Consider the following 6,540-nt stretch of genomic DNA (forward strand, 5'->3'; position numbering starts at 1 on the left):
ATAACTTTGTATATGTGATTTTCATGTCCAATGCCTCAGATCTTGAATTCTCTTGATGCTTCCACTTTGACTTCCAGTAAAAGTCCTTTTCTCTATAACAGTGGAGTGTAAGGTTTTCTTTCTTGGATTTTGAATGGAGCCTTACTTGACAACCAGGTTCCTTGTCCTAGACAGCTACGTTGAAAGCAAAGAGATTATTACTTCCCATCAATCACTAGTGTGCTTCATATTTTGAACTGAATGTGTGAAAGTGATGCCTGAAGCAAGCTATAGTACTCCTCTTCTCAGTGGAACTAAAGCCATAAAGACAACTTTGTAGCACCCAAACAGAACCATGAAATAAATGATTAAATGCCAAGGTTCACACACAGACACCGTTGTTCCAACATCGACTGCAAAAACTCATCCTCAGCCAGACAAGTGGTGGCTGACTTCATATATTTTCATCAACAGAAACACAAATTGCATCTGTATTACAATTGAATCTCTGTTTTTCCTCCCCAGAGCCAAACAAGTTGTAATTACAGGGTGCAGATGTTTAGTGTATTTTGCAGAATTGGTTTAATAACTTGTTAAGCTGAATGATTCCTATTGTGTGGTAATGGCATCATAAATTACTTTCAATGAGAAATGTCACAGACTACATTTCGAAGTACTTCACAATTAAAAAAAAAAACCTCTCCTTTTTTTTGCATGAACTGAAGGAGGATAAGCTCACTTCAGAACTGAATCTATATTCAGAAGTTTTAAAATATTTGGAGGGCCTGTTTCGCAAGGGATGGGAACTAATGTTGCAGTAATGTATTAATCAGTATTCAACTAGAGGGGATAATATGTGTATGTCTTTTTTATGTACCTTTTTAATGCTTTGTTTTGTGTTTTGTGTTTTTTTTTCCTTTTGTCCCTTTGGAATTTTTTTGTTTGTTTTGAGTTTCGTATTTTGTGTTTTAATTTTATTTTGAACAAAATAAAAACATATAATGATAATTTAAAAAAAGAACTGAATATATATATTTCACACTGTGGTGAGCAACTGGTGTTTATACAATATCTAAGTAAGCTTTTTACCTGCATCTTTTTTTTTATTGTGGCTTGTGCATGTGCCTGAGCTATAAACCCAAATGATAAAGCACATTAGTACCTTGCTAATGTTGCCTATGTCTTTTATTATTGTAGCTCTAGATTTTTTACCTTATATACAATATTGTGTTGCACTCAGTGGGAATGGTGTGAGATATATTTGTATGGACGTTTCCAGAGCTGTGTCTTGCCAATGAAAGCTTCCCCACCACCCCAATAATACCTACCAGGTTCTCTGTTCATGGAAATGCTAAGTGACAGATAAGACTGCACGCCATACGCCCTCTGCTGTCTAACGCCAGAATCCTATCATTGTTGACAAATGCAAAAAAAGGAAAGAAGGTCTGAAAAGATGCTGAAAAAAAACCCACCACTTGTTTGTAGTTTTAAAAGTTATCCAGTGATAACGCTGTGGCAATTAAGTAATAATAATATGAAAATTAGGCAATAAATAACTATCTTAAACTTGATCTTATTTCTGGCTGGCTGTTCATAGAACTTTTCCTCATTGTACCTAACTGTGGGTCAATATCATTCTCCTGTGTTGTCCTTGAGATGTTGGCTTAACTCAGGGGTGTCAAACTACTTGGATTCAGCTCTGCTGTCTGGAATCTGCACTGTATATCAGACATAAATACAATTGAGCGAGTCCAGAAGTATTTTACTAGAAGAGTACTACATTCCTCTGTTCACAACAGAATACCCTATACCACCAGACTTGAGATTCTAGGCTTAGTCAACCTTGAACTACACTGGCTAAGATTGGACTTAAGCATAGTCCATAAAATCATATGTTACAATGTCTTACCAGTTAATGAATACTTCAGCTTTAACCACAACAAGAGCACACCACAGATATAAACTTAATATAAACCACTCTAAACTTGATTGCAGGAAGTACGATTTCAGCAACAGAGCGGTCAATGTCTGGAACTCACTACCTGATTCTGTTGTCAGATGCTCAAACTCCCACTTCTTTACCCTCAAACTAACCTCTATTGACCTCACCCCATTCCTAAGAGGTCTGTAAGGGACGTGCATAAGCACACAATTGTGTCTACCGTCCCTGTCCTATTGTCCCCAATTATTCGTTCCTATTTCTTATATTTATGTTTATTCTTATTTACATTGTATTGTAAGCTTTTGACAAAATAAATAAATAAATAACATAAAACTCAAGGCCCAGGAACTAGAGCCAGCCCATGGGGTGCTTAGATCTGGCCTCGGTGCCTCTGCCAGTGAAAACAGAGCTCAGGAGGACCCTCTGTTTTTGCTGGCAGAGGGTTCCAGGAAGCCATTGCAACTGAAAATGGAGCTCGGGAGCCTGTTTTCACTGGCAGAGTGCTCGGGCCTCCAGAGGCACCCAGATATGAGTGATGATGAGTTAGCCACGCCCACCCTGGCCATGCCCACTCCGGCCCCCGAGGTCAAAAACAATGCTGATGCGGCCCTCAGTGAAACTGAGTTTGACACGCCTGGCTTAACACATCCTCACCATAAGTGAGACTGATAGCATTCTGTATTCTCCCCCCCCACCCCCCCACCCCCATTCCCATTTTCTCCAGATCAGTATTGACAGGTGGATAGAGACCTGCAAATTACATGCCATTATAGCGTTCTGCCATCTCAATTCAGCAGTGGGGGAAGACGCATAGAATTTTATTTAATGGAAACGAACTTCTCTGTACTATGGGATGCTACAGGTAGAACTTGAAGCTCCAGAAGAGTCTGGCCACTTTATTAAGTAGACTCAGACAGATTCCTTAAACAGTAGATTGGCTTTCCTCCCATTGTCCCTCAATTGATGCTCTATGAAAACGCTTGTTTTTGATGGCTGTCTTCTTTAATCACTCGCTCCCAACATTGGAACAGTATAGATGAGAGTGTATGGATTATGAATTATGGGTATGGATTATATTCACATGATAGGTATTGATACTATCGTGGCTGCAAATGAAACAAGTAGATACAAGGAATCCTCGATTTACAGCCATTCATTTACCATTCAAAGTAACAACGGCACTGGGGAAAAAAATGAGATAGGACTGTTTTTTCACACTTACAACCATTGCAGTATCCCATAGGTACGTGATCACAATTTGCATGCTTGACAACTGGCATGTATTTATGACAGATACAATATCCTGTGGTCATGTGATCACCTTTTCTGATCATCGGACAAGCAAAGACGGGGGGGAGGCCAGATTCACTTAATAATGGTGTTACTAACTTAACAGCTACAGTGATTTACTTAACAACTGTGACGAAAAGGTCGCAACGTGGGATAAAGCTGTCTAGCTTAGCAATGGAAATTTCAGTCTCAACTATGCTTGTAGGTCAAGGACTAGCTGTACTGAATAGCAGTAGCACTTACACTTATATACTGCTTCACAGTGCTTCACAGCCCCCTCTAAGCAGTTTACAGAGTCAGCCTATTGCCCCCAACAATCTGGGTCCATTTTACCCACCTCTGAAGAATGGAAGGCTGAGTCAACCTTGAGCCTGGTGAGATTTGAACTGCCAAATTGCAGGCAGCCGGCAGTCGGCAGAAGTAGCCTGCAGTACTGCACTCTGACCACTGTGCCACCACGGCTCAATGTTCAACAGAATTGTACATGTTGTCCAATCTGCCTTGCAAATTAGCCTGTATACTGAGAGCTAACCACAAGAGGCCGTCCCTTTTTTATAGTTGAAATAAAATTTAATTGTTAGTTCATCAGCATCTATGCTGATAACTTTTATTGAGGTAGTCCTCAACTTAGAACCACAAGTGAGCCCAGAATTTCTGTTGCTAAGTGAGAAGATGGTTAAGTGAGTTTTGCTCCAGTTTACGACTTCTCTTGCCACATTTGTTAAATGAATCCCTGCAGTTGTTCAATTAATACCTTCTTTGTTAGGTGAGCCTGGCTTCCCCATTGACTTTCAAAACGTCACAAAAGATGATCAGATGACCCATAGACACTGCAACCTTCAGAAATATGAATCAGTTCTCAAGCGCCCAAATGTAAATCACATAAGCATGAGGATACTGCAATGGTCATAGGCATGAAAAATTGTCACAACTTTTTTCAGTGCCTTTGTAACCTTGAACAGTCACTAAATGAACTGTTGTAAGACAAGGACTACCTGTCGTCTTATTAGTCACCTTTGAGCATGTGCTAAGCCAGGTCTGCTGCATGTGGGAAACTTCCTGCTGATTCTGTGACACAAAATCCTGAATTTATGCCCCAAAGTCTTGCATGTTCCATTATTGCATGTGTCCTCACTGATTCTGAGATACATGAACACAATTCATTTTATGCCAGGGATACTACCACTTGCTTCCTGTGTATGTTGCCAAATTCTAAGCCCAGTTCAAAATGACATCTTTAACATGCGAACACTTCCACAAATCTGCAAACTTCATTTTTAACGATTTCAATGAGCCAAGTTTAATGCATGAAGAATTGCTGTCCATTCCATTCTTGTGACAGTCAGTCAGACAGACAGTCAGTCAGACAGACAGACGGTCTTGTTTGGGTGACAGTTCAATCTTTCTGGGAGGTCTAGAATCCTAAGAAGATATGATAGCCAATCTCATAAAGTTGGTTACTGTCATAGGCATAACCAATCCCCAAATCCTCATTTACTGGAATGCAAACGGATGAAGTTTCTTCTCTGTAGATTTTCCAGGTGTCCTTTACCACTCCATCATATCCTCTTTTGGCGGTGGTGGAACCTCTGGTGGGAACACCTCCAAATAAAACACTGGACTGCAACTTTCTATCCTTTTTATTTTCTGAAAAAATGTCTCTGAGATATATGCAGAGATCAAAAACAGTATTTGAAATTTAAAAAAAACTATGATTGAAAGTTGAACTTCTTTTTGCAGCATGCTTTCTTACCATTTAATTTTGTTGCCATGTAAAATAAATAAAATCAAAGTCAAATAAAATCATTAGAATGTGATACCTGGTAGTTTCCAGAGGAGATATGTGTGAATCCATATTGAGGATGCTTGGTTTGGACAGCAAAGTTAAAAAAAAAAGGATTTTTCATATTTTCCTCCCTACTTATGGAAATTTTTCCCAAAATAGGTATGGAGAAATTTTTAAATGTGGGAAAGGTAAGCTAAAACATTCTGACAAATAATCTCGCTGGTGTTGTTTGGCCCATAAAATAGATCAAAGTTGTCATTTCATGGATCATTGATCACAGTCTGAGGCTTCAGGAGCAAATGATGCTATATAGTTTTACGGAATTATTAAAAGGACTATTTTTGGAAAAAGCATTGACATTACAGACAGCTAATAGACTTAGTCACATTTTCAAAAGTTGTAAATTCAAGTATCACAGTTAATAGCTTCCTTTAGGCTGCTAAACTGCAATCATTGACTTCCTGTTCTCCGTGCTGATATTTGTCTTGTCCCTGGAATTAGATAAGCAGCTTCCCAATATATTGCCTATTTGATAGTAAGGAAAGAGGTGAACCTTGAAGATGGGTTATTGCAGAGAGGCCCAAAGGACAGGAAATATAAATGGCCTATGGGCTGCATTCCAACCTTAAGATTCAAATATGCTGCTGGTTTTGCCTTTTGGACTTATGTGCCATCGGGTTTCGATGGTAACAGAAGCACAGGTGTAAAAGAGAAGATAATGTGGAGTTAGGAAAAAGAATGCAACAATCTTCTAAATAACCATCTACCATGTAAAGATGATACAAGATAGCGTAACTTTGGGGATTGCCAGATTCAGGGGAGTAGACAGTTGTTACATGGTAGATGCCTATGAATGTACCCGAGAGAGGAAGAAAGAGAGGATATGAAACAGAGAAATTATCATAAATGATGGAGAACTAAAAATATGGTTGTAGTGGTTATTCTCACTTTCCTGAATATTAAATACAAAATAACTGTTTTGAACTAAGTATGAACAGATTCATTTTGTTAAGGGCTACTCAGAGGTGGGCTGCTGCCGGTTTGGACTGGTTCACCTATACCGGTAGTTCCGACCACCAGCTGGGCCCGTCCACTAACCCCGGTGCTATCCCATCCTGTAAATCTCACTCTCTGGCTTGCTCAACCCACTCATGCAGTCCAGCTGATTTCCATACCTTGCCCGCTCTACTCACTGTGGCTGCCCAAAAAGATGTGCTGGGAGCCACAGGCATAAAATCACTGTGTGTTTGAAGGAGTGTACAAGTGTGGAAGGTGCATATGCTCACATTTTCAGTTCTGCACTAGGTGAACTGGTTATTAAATTATGTGAAGCCCACCTCTTCTGACTTCAGATATGAAGAAATTCACTCAGAATTCAGTTGAAAGTGTATTCTTTGAAACCCAAGTAATATTTACTGCTAAAAACCAGATCCACAATGTAGCCCAGATGGGTGGAAAGGGACAATTGTCACTGAATGGCAACCCCTGGCTCCTTAACCTGGTCCTGCTTCCAGGACTTTCCTTAAATTTTCAGGACCGCTGT

The sequence above is a fragment of the Pseudonaja textilis genome, chromosome 1, assembly GCF_049901715.1.
Source record: "Pseudonaja textilis isolate UNSWEBS1 chromosome 1, rPseTex1.2, whole genome shotgun sequence".
Lineage (NCBI taxonomy): Eukaryota > Metazoa > Chordata > Lepidosauria > Squamata > Elapidae > Pseudonaja > Pseudonaja textilis.